Here is a 20,269-nt window from a genome sequence, read left to right as displayed (position 1 = left end):
TCTTTCTCTCCCAAACATCGTAAGAGTACTCCCTCAAATGACCTTCTATATAATGTGTCCTTGTAGTATAGGAAGAGAGGCACACGACGACGAATGTCTAACCTTCTCTTCGGATTTTGTGGAAGTATCCTATAACATAAATAGTCGGTAATAAGCTGTCGCCAATCTTCCTTTGTAGCCTAAAAAACAACGACAAGATGCTCAAACTTGTTTTTTTGTAGATTCATCCCTATTTCGTGGCTGTTCTACCTATTTTTGGCATATAGTAACTTGCGTTTGATCTGGAAGAGTTAGAGTTGAAGCGAGGGCGTCATCTTTCTTGTTCTCCTTCCTTGGCATATGTTGGAGGGTCATATATCTAAGCCATCCTATCAATTTCTAAGCATAAGAATGATAGGGATGTAGTTCGGGCTTCTTGACTTTATAGCTTACAAAAAGTTGATTGATCACCAACGGAGAGTCACCAAAGACTTGTAATTGTAATTGTTTCATGTCGACAGTCATTTCGAGTCTAAGTATTAATGCTTGATATTCAGCGACATTATTGGACAACATTGTTTCAAAGTGAAGAAAAATGATAGAATCTATTCTTGTGAAGTGATAAATACCATGCTAGCACCAGCTCTGCCGCAATGTACATCTCTATCAAAGTACATCTTCCAAGGAGGTAGAACTTTGATAACCATCACATCTTCATCAGGAAGCTCATCGGTTAACTCCCAATCATTTGGTATTGGATGGTTTGCCAAAAACTCTTCCAATACTTGTCCCTTCACATCTTTTTGAGGGATGTACAAGATCTCAAACTATTGGAACTGGAGGTACCACCTTGCTAGTCGGTTACTAAGGACTGGTTTCGATATAACAAATTTAATGGGATTTCCTTTAGACACAAGGTGAACAATATGAGCTTGAAAGTAATGCTTTATCTTTTGGATTGAGAAGACAAGTGCTAAGCATAACTTTTCGATTGGAAAATAATTCAGCTCATTTGATGTCATCATTCTGCTCAAGTAATAAAGAGACTTTTCCTTGCCTTCACTATTTTCTTGAGCTAATAGGTTTCCTACAGACCTTTCTTGTGCCACAATGTAGAGTATCAATGGCTTTCCAGGTATAGGGGTTGCTAGAATTGGAGGCTTCACCAGATATGCTTTGATACTTTCAAAGGCATTGCTATATGTTTGGTCCCACTTGAAAGGAGCACCCTTCTTCATGAGATGGCTAAATGGTTGACATCTTCCATCTAGATTCAAGATGAGCCTCCTCAAGTAGGTTAATTTTCCTTGAAGACTTTTTAGCTCATGGATATTTCGAGGCTAGGGCATCTTCAAGATAACATCAACTTTACCTTGATCAATCTACATCTCTCGATGTCACACAATAAGGCCAAGAAACTTGCCAGAAGCAACTCCAAAGGCACATTTCAATGGATTCATCTCAGTTGGTATCTTTGAAGCAAATCAAACACCATTATTAAGTCTTTCAAATGGTGGCTCCTCTTTCTTGACTTCACCACCAAATCATCAACATAACATTTGATATTTTTGTGGAGCAAGTCATCAAATATATTTTACATAGCCTTTTGATATGTGGAGCCAACATTCTTTAAACCAAAAGGCATCACCTTGTAGCAATAAATACCTTTAGGCATGCGAAATGCGGTGAGTTATTCATCTTTTGGTGCCATACAAATTTGGTTGTAGCCGGATGAACCATCCATGAAATACATCCCTCATAGCCAGTTGTAGCATCAATCATCAGCTCTGGATTGGGAAGCGGAAACTCATCCTTAGGACATGCATTATTAAGGTCTCTAAAGTCAACACAAACTCGAATTTGGCTATTCTTTTTCCTCACAGGAACAATAATTAAAATCCATGTAGGGTATTTGACTTTATGAATAAATACTGCTTCAATGAGTTTGTTAGCTTCATTCTAGATCAATGGAGCCAAGTCTGGCCTAAACCGTCTTTGAGCTTGCTTAACAGGGCGAGCGACATTCTTGACTGCGAATTGATGGACTACTACTTTAGGATTCAAGCCAGGAATTTCTTTATAAGTCCAAGTAAAGACATCCTTATATTCTCTGAGTATATCTATATAAGGAATTTCTTCATCAACTTCCAAAAAGGCACTTATGTAAGTTGGCCTCGGATCTTCATCAGTGCCAAGGTTAACTTCCTTTAAGGGATCTACTGTGGTCTTCACTTCTTCTTCTAATTCTGGCGGAGCATCTCTAGCATCTTCCTCTTCTTGAGGATCATTGTCATTGACAGATATGTGATAGCACCAAGCAATATCTCCCAACTCTTCATCAATCTTCATTTGAGGCACTCTGGGTTGTAACATAATATAAAGAGCCCACACTTTGGATATCTTCCTCACGCTCCTTGGTGTAAACCACAATGTGAGTTTTTGACTTAAACACTTATTTACATAAGACCGTAAGTCTCACTTGTCTCCTTATTCTAGAAGGAATTAAACTTTTGAAATCCTTCTGGATCATAAGTGAAGCATGCGTTGTCACCCTCAGGTAACTTTTCCAGTGCTCGTTATTCTTTTTTTTCAATGGACCTAACCTCTCAAACACAGAAGTTCTTGTGGTTGATTTCCCAAGTCGATCAAAGAAGGAAGGCCTTTGGTTTGAAGCGATAGACTCATCTTGTCTAGTGATATAGTTATTTTTTGCCCTTTTATGGAGATGCGAACTGGCGGCGGTTGGCTATACCCTAAGCCTTCATGTTCTTGCATGGTTGTATCTTCCAATGAGAGTTTCCCCAACCTTGATGGCTCATTAGGGTTGTATCCAGCCTTTATGAATAACTTGTAAACATTTGGGTCAAAGCATTCTCGTGTGCATCTTGTAGGAAGTACCACATCTTGTGATGGATTTTGGGCAATTGACTTTCTCGGTAGCTTCGAAGACAATTTTATTGCATCAATCTGTTTGATAGGAAGAGTTAGTCCTTTAAGTACATTTCCTTGGGTGCAAGATGATTGACCTTCTACTCTCTTCATCTTTGAAACTTAACGGAATATAGAAGCCGACTTTATTTTTGAGGACGTGATATTCCCTTCATTCAGAATGGAATAAGGCTTCTTAATATCAACCTTGACTTTCCCAATAGTCACATCAACTCTTTTACCTGCAAGCTTATCAGACTTGGTCAATTTGATGTCGTCGAGTTTTACCTCCTTCACGACGTAACTCTTTAGATAGAATTTTGCATTGGCAAAAGGTGATTCGACTTCAGTGAAAGAATTATCATAAAAAACTATTTTTCTTTCAATTCCATCGTCAAGGTACTTCAAACATTTATAGTAAGAAGAAGAGACAATTTTTTCTCATGTACCCAAGGCTTGCCAAGCAATGTGTTATATTAAGTCTTTGCATCGATCACATGCATCCATGCGCTTGATCGCAAATATTTTATGTGGATTTCTAACTTGATTGAGCCTATGGACCTCTGACCTCCTTGATTGAATCCTTGTATCAGCAAACGACTTTCACTAAGTTCTTCGGTTGTGATGCCAAGTTCCTTCAAAGTGTGGATGGGCATAATGTTAGCTCCAGATCCTTCATCTATCAGGATTCTATTTATCTTCTTCTCTAGCACATGACCCACCATATACAAAGGACGATTATGTAGTGTTTCTCCAAATAGAAGATCGTCATATCTAAATGTGATTTTTGTATCATATGCATGTACTTCTTGGGAGGGAAGGTTTAATGGGATTTTTAGAAGGTGAAGGAGATACCTTTGATAAGATTTCATATGTTGCTTCTTCTTTGTAAGAAGAAGACGCCTTTGGTGATGTATCACTCACTGTCTCTTCTTTGTCAACATTGAAACATGATGCATTGATTCGGTCTTGAGTAGACTTTGCACAGAACCAACTTGGTAAGAATTCCTCTAGAGTCACAGGACGTCGAGGTTTCTAGTGGTGATGCACTTCAACCTTTTCCTTCTTCAGATGCTTGATTGTTTTTTTCTTTTTCAGTATCCTCACCATCTTTCTTCTGATTGGTTGTTCGGATGGTTCTTTCCACAAATTTTTCTTGTTGCGTCTTCGCCTAGTCACAAGAATCCAACCTTCATCATTGTCTACATCAACTTGGGAATTGTCTTGCTCCTACGAGTCTTCTTTATGCTTTTCAGAGATACATATTTGGATTGGATCAAGCGAGCCAAATATGATAGAGATTTGGTTAGAACTGACCTTCTCATCATCAAAGACAATCTTCTTTTCATTAGCCAATGCATAACTTTATCCTTGAAGATAATATTTTTCAAGAGGGAAACTTACAACTCTATGATACTTGCAATAATTTGGTTCATTAGTTTTTCCAGCTTCATCAGGTCGCTTCATCTCTGCAGCTCAATGAGTTTTAGTTCAGCAACTCATCAAGAATTTTAGAGACATCAGAATCTAGGAATGGGTATTCCTTTTCTTGCATCTCCCTCAAGGTTTACTTTCGATTTGGACACTCTTGAAAAGTCGTCTTCACATTTTGCCTTTTGCTTTCCTTTGTGGTAAACTTCACAGGCAACACATTAATATTTATGGATTCTTTATCATTCTTGGGCATAAATTACGTCCACCTTTTGGGTTCATATTTGTCCTTTCCTTTGCGAGGATCATGGATAAACGTCACATCTTTTCTAGCAGAAGACATGCTCAACTCCATATTGTGAGCGTGAATAGATAGATCTTCGAAAGACTTCGGGTTTATTCCCGGTAAGATGTATACAAGTTCCTAGTGCATTCCTTGGATACACATTTCGATGGCAGAAGCTTCACTAAGTCTATCTTTACAATTTAGGCTCATATTTCTCCACCGATTTATGAAGTCTATGACCGTTTCATTTTTCCTTTGAATAGTATTTGTAAGTTCTACTATGATGACCATACGCCTTGTGCTATAGAAGCGATTGAGAAACTCATGTTCTAGTTGCTCCCAACTATCGATAAAATTGGGCTCAAGATTAGTGTACCAATCAAAGGCATTTCCTTTCAGAGAGAGGACGAACTGCTTCACAAGATAATTTCCATAGGTCCCAGTATTATTACCCGTCTCCATAAAGTGTGCAACATGTTGCTTTGGTTACCTTTTCCCTCAAGCTGCTGAAATTTGGGAGGTTGATAACCGATAGGCATTTTGAAGCTATCAATTCTTGCAGTGTATGTCTTGGCATACATATAGTAAGACTTGGTGGAGACTTCATATTTATCTTTGATGATCCCTTCGATGAACTCCTTTAATTGATCGAGTGGGATCATCCCTTAAGAAGAGACTAGCATCTCCTTGACAGGCGGTGCTTGCTTTCCAGGATCTTCAATCTCTTGAACTTCTACACCTTTTTTGGGTGCATGACTGACATCTCCATCTAAGAGACTCTCCATCCTATCCATCAACTTATCAATTCGAGCCTCTTAATGGTATACATGCTTCGTCAACCTTGTCAGATTTGCAAGTTCCTCCGTAGATGAAGTGTCAGTTACCGTTGCTTGCATGATCATTGGGGTTGTAGGAGAGTAGCATGGATTGTTGCGTAAGTTGATCTTCAATGAACTCACATTATGCGGTTCATGTGGAGAGGACCTACCAGTTGAATCATGATTCCCATTTGTAGTAGAGTCTTTTGAGCCAGAGCGCTCGAGTAGAGCTAAAGTCTTCTTGATCTTTTCAACAACACTGCTTCATCATTCTAAAGCATTTGTGGAGGACTTTGATCCTTTTGGAGTTGAAGATCCAAAAACAGGAATTGAAGTGGGCTCATCTTTGTAGCCCAAATTAATGGACCAGCCCTATAAAATTGGACTTTAATTAAATTCATATTTATTGAATTTAAATAATTAATCCAATTATATTAATCCATACTATTTATTTGGACTAATATATCTTGAATTTAGTATAATTTAAATCATTTATAAATTTATATTTAATAAATTTTAAATGATTACAATCATTTTTTTCCTTGTTATTATAATAATTCCTAAATATTAGGAGTTTTGTATTAATGAGTTTCCTAGTTATTCTCAAATTAAATATTTTTTCTTTGTTATTCTAACTTATCTTTTTTCCTTGTTATTCTAACTGAAGCCAATTTTTTTCTCCTTTTACAATCCTTTTTCTTGAAATTGTTTTAATTTTTCCCCTTGTTATTCTGACTTAAGCCAAAAATATTATTCTTTTTGAATCATCTTTCTTCATGTTGTTTAGTTTATGCCACTTAAATCCAAAAGAAGAACTTGTTCTTTTTTTATTCACGTCAAATTTTTATTTTAATTAAAAATATAATAAAATAATAATTTGAGAAAAATAGTAAAAATATAATTTTGTCTAAAAGGTGTTCTGTGATTGGGTTTTCCCAATTGGTAGGGATCAATGGATTATTATATCCTTGTAATTTGATGTATCAAAATTGTGTCCTACAATTTTATACTGTGTAGAAAATTAAAATTTATTGATTTATTGTGCTAATATATATTTTTTGGTAGACTTGTCAAAAAGGGTAATCACGGATGACACTCGTGATTGTTTACTTCATTGCATCAAAGTCACTAGATTATTTTCGTAATGAACTCTGCCTTAGCATCGTGAAAATTACTAAGCTATTTTTTGTAATCAAACAATCAATTAACTTTGATGAAGTATCATAATAAATAGGAAAAACTAAGCTCATGCCCCATAAAAACAAAATAATTACAGATAAATACCTTTTACAATTCATACCCTCCAAAACATGAGATTCACGACCAAGATACCGTCGGAGCATCATATACTGACATGGTATCATTGAGGCTGTTTCAGTCCTTAATGATATCACCACAGTATATCTATATACTGTAATGGTATTATTGATGTCTACTTCGATCCTTCAACTACATATCTATGAAGCCATCATATACTGGCATGGTATCATTAAGGATAGTTTCATACAAATGTTGAATGATACCATCATATACTGTGATGGTATCATAAAGATTTTTCTAAGTCATTCGATATTACATGAATGATATTACCACAGTATATTCGTATATTATCATGATATTGAGAATACTTAATGAGACACTTTTAAAATCCTCAATGATACCATCAAAATATATTGATACCTTATCGGTATCCTATAAGATTGAACTCCTTTTTAAAGAAAATAAAAATAACACAATTAAGAGGAAATTATTAAAATCACAATCTTATTTATTAAACTAATTAGTAAATATATTCTTTGTGATACTCCGTCGGTATATTGATACCATATCGGTATCATATAGGATTGAGTTTAATCTTCTACGATACTCCATCGGTATATAATACCATATCAGTATCATGTAGGGTGGGCTGACATCAGCGCACGAATTTAAAAATAATTAAAGCAGATACATGGTTAATTAGTTTGGCCGAATGGGTATTAAAATGAATTGTTTTGGGGTGGGGTATGGAGTGGTAAATAGTTTATTTAAAAGGTCCATTTGTGTAGTTTTCCTAATAAATATCTTATTAGTTTCCTCCCAGTGACTTTTTGTGGTACTTTGGTTAAGTTGGCAACTTTTTAGTTACAGAAAACTTTGTTATTTAGTTTTGATGATCAATAAACTATGGGACCTGATACAAGAACCTAGTCCCATGAGTAAGTCAAGATGAAAACTGACTAGCTAGTTGTAAAGCTTCCATCTTCTGCTGTGGTTGGTAGAACCAGCAACGCAACAGACCTAACAGCCAATCATATGAAACCTAGGATGAGTATCTCTAACGTTAATACTCAAAACTTGGACAACAAAAGTTTTGGCTTTTCCCACTTGAAGAATCAACTATCAAAAGGCTTTCGGTGTTCTCTCAAGAAAAGAAAAACTTCACCAAAGCTGCATGGGATCTGACAGAGTTGTTCGAGATATTCTTCTTTGTAGCTTTTTTGTGGTGTTGTGTCTTATGGGTAACATTGTAAAATCAATTCCTTTCATATAAATGAATCTTGATTATTTCTCTTTGTATTGCATTGTTGTAACTTTATTATTAGAGGTAGCCTTGAAGTGTATTGAAAAGTCTACATCACTGAGAGGCAGTTGTGTAGTAGGCAATAGAGATATTGCTTGGGCAATAGAGATATTGCTTGGGCAATAGAAATATTGCTGAGTGAAGTCTTGTAATAGTCGTGTTGCAACCAAAGAGGTGAAGAGGGTTAGTAACTAGTTACAATAGGTTGTAATAGTTCACTTTGCTTTTTCTCTTTAGTGAAGATTGACAGTTAAATCATGAGAGTCAAGTCGTGGTTTTTCCTCCTTTGAGCAAAGAGGTTTTCCATATATAGTAGCGTGCAATACTTTTACTTTCCAGTTTGTTTTCAAATTTATAATTCTGTCAAAGGACCAGGTCAGTTGACACAGTGGTGGATTAGTGCAAAGCTATCAATTGGTATCAGAGCAAATATTCTCTATACGGTTAACACTGAGAGAAGATTATGTGAACTGAAGGATAGCTTCTCCACCTAATCTCGATGAGGGACAATCTCCTACTAGGCCACCTAGATTCAATGGTCAGTTTTATAGATGGTGGAAGACTCGCATGCACGACTTTCTCATGGTAGAAGATAGTGAACTATGGGATGCTGTTCTAGATAGATGCTATGCTCATGTGAGAGAGGTGAAAGAGGGAGAAGTTAATCGAGTTATACCCAAAACTTGAAAGGAATATGATAAAGCTGATAGAAATATGATTGAAAAAAACTACAAAGCAAAAAAGCTACTGGTCTGCAGGATAGGAGCATGAATACAACTGGATTTCTACAAGAAGTTAATCGAGTTATACCCAAAACTTGAAAGGAATATTATAAAGCTGATAGAAATATGATTGAAAAAAACTACAAAGCAAAAAAGCTACTGGTCTGCAGGATAGGAGCATGAATACAACTGGATTTCTACATGTTAATCTTCCAAGGAAATATGGGATTGCTTAAGGACTGCTAACGAAGGAACTACTCAAGTGAAGGAGTCAAAAGTTGACATGTTAACTACTAAATATGAGAACTTCACTATGAAGGAATAGGAGACAATCGAGGAAATGCATACCAGGTTCACCTCTATCACTAATAAACTTCGGTGTTTAGGTGAACCCAACCATCCTAGCAAACAGGTCAGAACAATTTTCAAATCCTTCCTAAGTCTTGGGAAAGCAAAGCAAATGCTATCACTGATGCAAAGGATCTGAAGGTTCTTACCATGGGCAAGTTAATTGGAAACCTTTAGACCCATGAGTTGAATATGCAGCAAGACTTCTCCAGAAAGGAAATGAAGAAAGAAAAGTCCTTAGCTTTTAATGTAACTCAGAGTGAGGACTATGAAGAGGATCAGGATTTAGCGTACTTAACTAAAAGATTTCACAAAGTTATGAGAAAGCATGAAGGGTTCATGAAAAAGGGTAACACAAGTGGAGCTGCAAATGGCACTGACTTGTGTCATGGATGTGGAAAACTAGGACATTTCATCAAAGAGTGTCCCATACAGAAAGGAGAATACAAAAACTGTGGTAAGACTAGAGGAGACAGAGACAAACGAAGGGACTAGGTTCCAGACAAATTACAAAGAAGAGTTGTAGCTGACTATGTAGTGAAGAGGGCTCTTGCTATCTAGGGAAACTCTTCAAGAGACTCAGAGAAATCTGATCATCCTGAAGATGCTTCTATGCTGGCTGTGAAGGACGATGATAATGATATGTTCAACTCCATTTTGCTTTTATGGCAAAATCTGATGATGAAGTAGACAAAGAAGTAATCTTACTTGACCATAAGGAAAATATCAATGCTTATTCCTTTAGAAAACTCTAAAAACTGGCTTGTGTCTTGATTGATTCATTATGTGAATTAGCATCTGAGAAGGATTTCCTGAATAATAGCATTGATATTTTTCAAGATGAAAAAACTGCCTTAGTCATCCAAATATCTGAATTAGAAGAAAAAATTATGTTGTTGGAAGCTGAGAATAGTCGTGCCAAGAAAATGCTAGAATGTAGTCCTGAAATCGATGTCAAGCTGAAGGGTAAGGCTAATAGAGTTGAGCTGAAACTTGAAAAAAGTCTTTAAAACTCTAAATTAAAATTAGTCATGGCCCTAGAAAGGAATCTCCAACTAGAAGAGGACCTGGTCCGGGTCAAGGAAGAGTTAAGTAAATCTCTCAAGTGGAATACATCCTCCGAAATACTAGAAAATATGACAAATCAAAGGTACAATGGCGGAAAGGGTCTAGGATGCAAAATTATAGGTCCTCCCTTCAATCCCCATAGCAAGTATGTGTCCTATCTAATAACTTGGTGTGTATTCATTGTGGTAAAAATGGTCATCTAAAAGGGGACTGTGATGCTTGGAAAAGATCTGAGAAAAATTTCTCAAATTATTTCCTGCATAAAGACAGTCAGAAAAAGGCACCTGGTCCCAATCAAAATTTGAGAAAGATGATGCTGCCTTATTTGACAAGAAAAGCCTTGATTACACCACTTTCTGCATATTGGAAGCTCAAACTTAGATGGGTTCCCAAACCTAATCAGTAACTTTTGTGCAGGAAAGGTCCAGAAGAAGCAGTCAGTGCTGGTTTATGGATAGTGGTTGCTCGAAACATATAACTGGAAGGACTGGAAATTTTCTCTCTCTCAAGGCTATTCAATATGGAAGTGTCTCGTTTGAAAATGGTAAAAAGAGTTATATTCGTGGCATTGGAAGAATTGGGAAGTCACTGGAGAATTCAATTGAAGATTTGTACTACGTAAATTGGTTGAAGTACAACTTACTCAGCGTATCTCAAATTTGTGATAAAGGAAATGAAGTCAGGTTTTTATCTGAAAAATGCACTATCATAAATTTGTCTTCGCAGGAAGTATTATTGACAGCGAAAATATGTAAGAATATGTATGTAGCTGATTTGAACTTTACTCAAGGAGACAATTTAACATGTCTCAGAGTTCAAGATGAAAGTGCAGAACTGTGGCATATGAGGCTGGGGTATGTTAGTTTATCGTTGCTAAAAAAACTTGTAACCAGGGACCTAGTTCGAGTACTTCCAAAGGTGAACTTTACAGACAATGAAGTGTGTGATGCGTGTGTTAAAAGAAAGTAAACCAGAACCTCTTTCAAACAAAAGAAAGAGGTAAGCACCACTAGACCTCTTGAACTCATTCACATGGATTTATGTGGACCGGTCAAAATACAAAGTCGAGGAGGAAAGAAGTACTTCTTTGTCATTATTGATGATTTCTCAAGGTTCACCTGGACAATGTTCTTAAAAAACAAGAATGAGACGACTGATGTGTTGATGACTTTTGCAAAAATGATCCAAACCAAGCTGGATTGCAAGATAATAGGGATTAAGTCAGATCATGGAACAGAGTTTGAAAATGATAGGGTTGAAATCTTTTATGCCGAACAAGGAATACATCATAATTACTCATCTCCTAGAACTCCACAACAAAATAGGGTCGTTGAAAGGAAGAACAAAACCCTGGTTGATATTATAAAAACTATGCTGATAGACTCCGAACTGCTAAAGAATTTCTGGGCTAAAGCAGTGAACCCAGCTTGCTATGTATTTAATCGATACATGATCAGGTCGATACTCAACAAAACTCTATATGAATTGCTAAACAACCGAAGGCCTAAGCTGAGTTATCTTAGAGACTTTGGATGGAAGTGCTTTGTGCTGAACAATGGGAAGGATGATCTGGGTAAATTTGATCCTAGGAGCGATGAAGGGATATTTGTTGGCTACTCCTCTTCCATCAAAGCCTATAGAGTGTACAATAAGAAGATACTCTGCATTGAAGAAAATGTCCATGTTATTTTTGATGAATTTGGAAAGATAGACAATCTCAAGGATAAAGATAATTCTGAGATTGAAGAGCTTCTTCAGATTCAGAGAAATGATGTTGTCGCAAGTGATGAAGCATAAGATGGTGAGGATGAAAATGATGATGAAACAAATGAAGATAAGGAACCAGATAAGGGACATAGTTCTACTCAAGGAGAAGAAGAACCAGTTCAGCCTATAGACAACATGGATAACAGTCAAGCTCAACCTGAAGAGATTTTGTGTGATGACGAAGGCACAAATACTTCTACTGATCAACAACCACGAAATCATCCAGGGTGGAAGCATCAATCTTCCCATCCCTTGGATAATCTTGTCTCACCATTGGATTCTGGAATGCATGCCAGATCTAAGACTAGAAATCTAGTGGCATTTTCAGCCTTCTTATCTACTTTTGAGCCTAAAAATGTGAAAGAAGCACTGAAGGATTCAGATTGGGTAAACTCTATACAAGAAGAACTTCATCAATTTGAGAGAAACAAAGTATGGCACTTGGTCTCTCGTCCCTCTAGCAGAACCATTATAGGAACCAGGTGGGTGTACCGCAATAAGATAGATGAAAATAGAGTGATAACTAGGAACAAATCAAGGTTGGTTGTTCAGGGATACAATCAAGAAGAAGGGATTGATTACGATGAAACATTTGCTCCCGTTGCCAGGATAGAAGCAATTAGAATTTTGAATGCATTTGCCACGTTTATGGAATTCAAGTTATTTTAAATGGATGTCAAGAGTGCATTTTTGAATGGATACTTGAAAGAGAAAGTGTATGTCAAAAAACCTCTTGGTTTCAAAGATGTTGATGAGCCAAAATCATGTGCTCAAGCATGACAAAGCACTCTATGGTCTGAAATAGGCCTCATAGCCTGGTATGAGAGGTTGTCCAAATTTCTACTTAACAACGGATTTAAGAGAGGGAAGATCGATAACACACTCTTCTTGAAGGAAAGAGGAAGAGATTTACTGATTGTTCAAATTTATGTGGATGACATCATATTCGGAGCCACTTCAAGTTCCTTGTGCAAGGACTTTGCTACCCTCATGTCAAGTGAATTTAAAATGAGCATGATGGGGGAATTAACGTTCTTTTTGGGATTGAAAATAAGGCAATCATCACATGGTACCTCTATTTTCCAAGAGAAGTACATCAAAGATCTACTAAAGAAGTTTCACATGACAGAATCAAGGCCAATTGATACTCCTATAGGAACCAACTCAAAACTTGATGCTGATAAACCTAGTTCTATAGTCCATGAAACCATGTACAGAGGAATTATTGGGTCTCTATTATATTTGATAGCACTTAGACTTGATATTGTGTTTAGAGTAAGAATGTGTGTGAGTTTTCAGGCGTGTCCAAAAGAATCCCATCTAAAGGCTGCAAAAAGGATACCTATGTTCTTAAAAGAAACTAAGGACCTGGTCTTGTACTATCTGGCTGGAGATTCTTTCAACTTGGTAGGGTATGCTCATGCTGATTATACAAGGTACCTGGTTGATAGGAAAAATACATTAGGAATGGCTCACTTTCGAGGATCCTCTTTGATCTTTTGGGGAACTAATAAACAAAACTCAGTTTCTCTATCCACTGTAGAGGCTGAGTATGTTGTAGCTGCTTTTTGCTATGCTTGTTGTGGATCAAACAACACTTGGAGGACTTTGGAGTACTCACTGATATTATTCCATTGATGTGTGACAATACAAGTTCTCTCAACATAGCCAATAACCATATACATCACAAGAGAACGAAGCATATTGATGTGAGACATCATTTTCTAAGAGATAATATCGAGAAAGGGAATATATGTGTGAAGTTTTGTAAGACTGAGGATCAGGTTGCTGATATTTTCACAAAGGCATTGAGTAGCGATCAGTTTGAAAAAAATTGCTTAAATCTTGGAATGATAAAGCCAAACTGCCAACTAAGTGATCCATACACTCCCTTTATTGACTAGATTCAGGACACAAGTATCTTTACTCTTATTATATACATGAGGTGTAAATTTAGTTCTATACTTGTGTAGGTATACACCTATGATTGATCAAATGAAGGGAAGAAAATAGGAGGACAGATCTGAACAGTCGACATTCAAACTTAAAGGGACAGGTCCCTACTCACAAGTTATCATTTTCTATACTGATTTTGAACTACTTTCTAGAATATGCTAAAACTACCACGTGTCAATCACCCCCTCTCCTTATTTGCTGTCTTTTCAAACTGAACACTTAAGCGATGCTACTATAGGGACTAGATACCTCTCTTCACTCTCATTATAATCCCTACCTCATTTAAATTCTTACCCATTCTACTCTTAGTCTCTCTCTCTCTCTTCTTCATATCAAAATTGTCAAGTTCTCTCAAAAACAAAATAATCTTTCCTTCTATATTTTTGTTTCCTCTCTCCAAGCATGTCTGGTGATTCATCCCCCTAAGAAAACCACCCATTTCTGAGCCTAAGACTCATTCTCAAACACCGATGAACGAACCCATACCGGAACTGAAATTACTTACTCCTTGAGTCAAATTTCGGTCACCTCATGTATATTTACATCTCCTCCATTCTCTCATCCACATGAAAATACTCTCATTTATTCTCCAACTCTTGTGATCTCTAAATCTCAAGAGTCATCGTCCCAGGGCTCTGGTCACTCTATGGCCAGGCCAATTCTCAAATCTCTCGAGAATGAACCTTCAGTTGATAATACTTTCTCATCTCAACCTTATCTAGTATCTTTAAATATGTCAAAACATCATTTTGATAGAGATTTGCCTAATGTATGCACTGCTGGGTCAAACATACTAGCCTCAGGAGAGGAATGGGTTGTCCAAAGTTTGGCTGAGATGAGAGGAGATAGAATCAATCCACCCTTCTCTGATGAGAAAAAAGAATCACTAGATGCCCCCGTTGTAGGGTTGGAGCTTGTCTTTGGCCAGACCCCTGTGCATGAGTTGCCTAGGGCACCAATTGATGAGAAAGAAGAGGATGAAGATGAGGTGCCTCTTATGACTAAGTTTAAAAGTAAAACTCTGTAGAAAGAAAGAATGGAAGATAAAGGGAGTCCAACTCATCACGAAGATATTGTAAATGATCAATTGGGCCAAGAAAACAAAGCTCTAGAATAATTAGAAGTCCCCAAAAAACTGATGGAGGTTCCTAAGAAGGGGAAGAAAGTCATCTCTGAGCCTTCCAATAAGACTACTCAGGGCACTCAGAAGAAGTTACTCAGTGATGCAATTGAGGCAAGCAAATCAAAAACCACGCAGCGAAGGGAACTACGACATCAAGCAGTGATTGACAAGGACACTATTCCAGATGATCAAGTCATTGATGTGTCAAATATGGCTGAGGATAGTGATACCATTTCTGATGACGTGATTGCTGCTACAAAGAAGAGAAGATGTGAAGTGTCAACTATTGTGTCTAAAGGAGGGGAAAGAAATGTAAAGAAATTGCTAAGGGAAAAAAGCCTGCCAGTGTGGAGGTGTCTACTCCCGAGAAGAGACCAGGTCCTCCCAAAAAGAGGCGAAAAATGGACAATGTTTTGAGCATGGCTAAGTGAAAAAAAAATTATGCGTACTCAGAAGGTTTTGAGTGGTAGAGTTTTTGATACACAAGTTTGTGATCATCCAGGGATGAGGGACCTGGTCGAGGCCGTTGAAATTCAAGGGTGGAAAATATTATTTGAGTGTCCTGTTCCCACTCTTCATGAACAGGAGGTACATGAGTTCTACTATAATATGGACTTTCCTGATGTTGGTAGTCTCAACACAATAGTAGGTGGGATCATGTTCTATATTTCTGAGGAAATTTTGGGTGAAATTCTTAGAGTTCCAATGGAGGGCTTTCTTCAGTAGAAAAGGCAGTTCACATACACGTCTTTATCCTTGAAGATGGTAAGTTACCAAAGTTGAGTTGTGCAGAGGTCCCTAAAAATTTCTTGAAGGGCCAATATCAACTCTATTTTGAATTTGTGAACAAAGTTCTTTTGCATAGATCAGAAATGAGGACTGTTGCATTTTCAACTGACCTATTTCTGATGGAAACACTTAGCAAATTTGAGGCTATCAATCTTTCTGCCATTATGCTGGAGCATATACATAAAATAATAATGGTGAAAGATGGTAAGCATGGGTTAGGTTACGGGTATATGCTCAACCTGGTCTTTAAGCATTTTGGAGTTAAAGTGGGAAAGGGTGTAAAGGGCACTATCAAGCAAGCTTTCTCTCAATCCACTTTTCTGGAGTGTGAATGTGTTGAAGGTCAAATCGACAACAAGGCAAAGTCTCAGGTGTCTGATCTCCTTGAGTAGCAATAACAGTGACTTTGGCTAGAAGCTGAAGAAATAACAGTGACTTTGGCTAGTCGATGCCGAGATTTCACTTCTCAATGCCCAGCTGTTACACGCTCAGAAAGAGGGACCTGGTTCAAGTGAAATCAGTGAGTTAAAAGCTCAAAATGTAACTCTTACTGCTGAAGTTAAAACTCTAACTCAGCAGTTACTTCAAGCTCACACTCACAACAATACCATAATGACCTTTTTCTTCAGTCTCTTGCCCTCAAACCCTCCTCCTCATAATTCCTCGATCATAGACCTCTGTTCTTTTCTCCTTCTTTCGCAGTTTATGTGTTAATCTTTTGTAGTTCTTCTTCATTATAATGTAATAATGTCTTTTTGTTAATATGACTATGTTGGTTGTTTGTTTCTACTGCCTTCTTCTTATCTTTATGATGCTCTACTCATGTTCAGTATTGCCCCAGTGGCCACGAATTTGCCTTTGCCTGTATATTGTATTAGTTTGGTTTACTATGTTATTTTTTATGATGCCAAAAGGGGGAAGTGTGTGGTTTATCTTGGGATGGAAAGTTTTTGAGAGGACGACCTGGTTGGAATAGAGGCAGGGAGAACAAAATGCAGGGGAACCATAAATATTTTGGCTGACATTGTTGGTATAACGAATATTGTTGATAGGGGGAACATTTGTTGACTTACATAGTTTGTCATCATCAAAAAGGGGAGAAATATTATTTAGTTTTGATGATCAACAAACTATGGGACCTGATACATGAAACTAGTCCAATGAGTAAGTCAACATGTAAATTGACTAGCCAGCTGTAAAGCTGCCACCTTATGTTGTGGTTGGTAGAACCAGCAGATGCAGCAAACCTAACAGCCAATCAAATGAAATCTAGGATGAGTATCTCCAACGTTAATACTCAAAACTTGGACAACAAAAGTTTTGGCATTTCCCACTTGTAGAATCAACAATCAAAAGGTTTTTTGTGTTCTCTCAAGAAAAGAAAAATTTCACCAAAGCTGCATGGGACCTGATAGATTTTTTCGAGATATTCTTCTTTGTAGCTATGTTATGGTGTTGAGTCTTATGGGTAACACTGTAAAATCAGTTCCTGTCATATAAATGAATCTTGATTATTTCTCTTTGTATTGCGTTGTTGTAACTTCGTTGCTAGAGTTAGGCTTGAAGTGTATTGAAAAGTCTACATCAATGAGAGACAGTTGTGTAGTGGGCAATAGAGATATTTCTTAGGCTCAACTCTTGTAATAGTCATGTTGCAAGCAAAGGGGTGAAGAGGGTTAGTAACTAGTTACAATAGGTTGTAATAGTTCACTTTGCTTTTGCACTTTAGTAAAGATTGACAGCTAAATCCTGAGGGTCAGGTCATGATTTTTTCTTTCTTAAGCAAGGAGGTTTTCCACGTAAAGTAGCGTGCAATCCTTTTACTTTCTAGTTTGTTTTTAAGTTTATAATTCTGTCAAAGGACCAGGTCCGTTGACATAGTGATGGACTAGTGCAAAGCTATCAAACGTCCATGATATTTAGGTAAAGTTGAGTGACTTTTTTCAGTACAAAAAATAATTTATCGAATTTGGTCTAATATGGTGAATGTTGAGTGACTCATGAAATACTTCTTGTCAAAGTATATCTTGAACTAAGAACAAACATTTTTGTTTCGATAAAAAAAAGCATCGAATTGGATTATTTCTAATGAAGTGTGAAGATATTTAGTATCATTATTTTGATCATTGAATTCAATAAAGCATTCCCAGACAAGAAGTTTTTTCGCAACTTATGAACACAAAGTTAAGGTGCTTTGTTAATACTACATAAGAGAGTAGTTTTATTGATTTTGCTAAGAATTTCATGAAGGTTCTTAAGTATTTAATTAATTTTTCTTTGATACGTACATTCATATTCATGTATTTTTCATATATATATATATATATTAACTATACGCTCTGGCTGAAACTATTTATCAATTCCCATGTTACTATCATGATATCATAATTTTGGAATTATTTTTAAGAACTTCTTGAACTCTTCTGACTTTCATAGAATATTTGAGGTTTTAATACTATTTTTTTTTCAAAATTGGTTTCATGTGTGCATATTTTATGTCTTCTTGTGTTATTATTATTTCTTTTGGTGCAGGGTTAAGAAACCTATTCTGAAGAGAGATTTAGGATTCCACTACTTTTTGTCATTTTCTTTTCTGTTCTTTTATATTGATGAATGTCTAGTTTATAATATTAGTAGAATGCTTTCATCGGTTTTTCGATGATTGATCAATCTATAATTCATGTAATTATGATTAGTTGCATTTGCTTAACTTGGAATTTGGATCGCAAAGACTAATATATAGAAGGGTTTTGTGATGTTGACCTAAAAAGTGTTTGTCCTAGACATTAGAAAAATATGAAGGATTTGTGAAAGTATAACTCATATTCTTACTTAATACAGAACTGATTTAAAGATTTAGTGTTAGTTTGAAACAAGAAGTAAGTAGTCTGATAAATTTCTAACTTTTATTAATAGACTAGTTCTGGACACGTGCGTTGCACGTGTTTCTCAAGCTCGAATGTGATTTTAAGCCTTAAAAACTTGGCCGGTTGGTGTTAATCTTTTGATGTGTGTCGTGTTCCATGCTTGTTCTCATTGCTCTGTAAATTCATGTACCACATTTTGTCTTATTTAGTAGAAAAAAACTCATTTTTCTTGCATTGATCCCTATTTAGAGCCTTTGTAAAGAGCTCTACTACATGGTCTTCAATTTTGCAAAATTTCATGCAAATATTTTCCTTCTCTACATTGTCCCTCAAAAGTAATGCCTCACATCAATGTGCTTGGGTCTCTTATGATGTAATAGATTCTTGGTCATTAAAAATGTACTAGTGTTGTCACATAAGATTGGGACAATGTTGGTGACTGTCCCGAAATTCTCGAGTTGGTTCTTAATCCATATGAGCTAAGCACAACATTATGTGGCTGCTATATGTTCTACCTCAATTGTGAAATGAGCTACTGAATTTTGTTTCTTTGTGCCCCAGAACTTCATGGAGGAAACCCCTAAAAATGAGTCATTGTTGAGGTGCTTTCTATCGACCAGGTTCCTTGCATAATTTGCATCAGTATAGAAAAAAAATCACCAAATGCATAGAATAGGACCAGGTCCCCTGCAAGTATCTCAGAATCCTTGCAGTAGTTTTCAAGTGAGACGACCATGTCTTGAAATCTTGCACACATCCCAACACTAGAAACAATATCAGATCTGCTAGCTGACAAGTATAGAAGAGACCCACTGATTCCTCTATGCATGGTTTCATTCACATTTCCACTAGGTCCGTCAGTGTCCAGTTTTAGAACATGATTTGGCTAATCAACATCTTTAAAATCCGGAGGTTGCCTGACATAGACTTCCTCCTTCAAGTACCCATTGAGAGAGACACTTTTCACATTCATTTGAAACAATTTGAATCTTATGTAGGCAGCGAAAATCAATGTGAATTATTATTGTTTCCATCCTTGCTACTGGGGCAAGGGTTTCATCATAGTCAATGCTTTCTTCATGATTGTATCCTCTAACCACCAGCTTGAATTTGTTCCTTGTGATTACACCATGCTTATCAAGTTTGTTTCTGTACACCAACCTGGTCCCTATGATGGTTATGTCAGCTGGTTAGGGAGCCAAGTGTCATACCTTGATTCTCTCAATCTGATATAGCTCTTCCTGATATGTATGCCCGAGTCCAAGGGAGAAGTGAGATTGTCAAGTGGATGAGATAACTTATGCTTCCAGTTTTATCTTCTTGTGAACAACTGTGGCTGACTAATACTCCTTCATCCCCTGAACAAAAAAACTCAGAGAGTTGCAATTCAGTTATTCCAGTGAGATCTTTCTGAGGACAGGCATATCTCCCGATTCATCAAAGATGACATGAACACTTTCTTCAAAACATAGTGTTCTCTTATTGTAGACCCTGTAAGCTTTGGTAGTTGATCCATATCCCACAAACACTCCTTCATCAATCTTAGGATTAAGCTTCCTAAGATCAATCTTATCAATATTCAAAACATTTACAACCAAAAGCCCTTAAGTAGCTTGACTTAGGC

This window comes from Solanum dulcamara, chromosome 1, assembly GCF_947179165.1.
Source record: "Solanum dulcamara chromosome 1, daSolDulc1.2, whole genome shotgun sequence".
Lineage (NCBI taxonomy): Eukaryota > Viridiplantae > Streptophyta > Magnoliopsida > Solanales > Solanaceae > Solanum > Solanum dulcamara.
The sequence above is the reverse complement of the archived record's forward strand: the minus strand, read 5'-3'. Positions refer to the sequence as shown.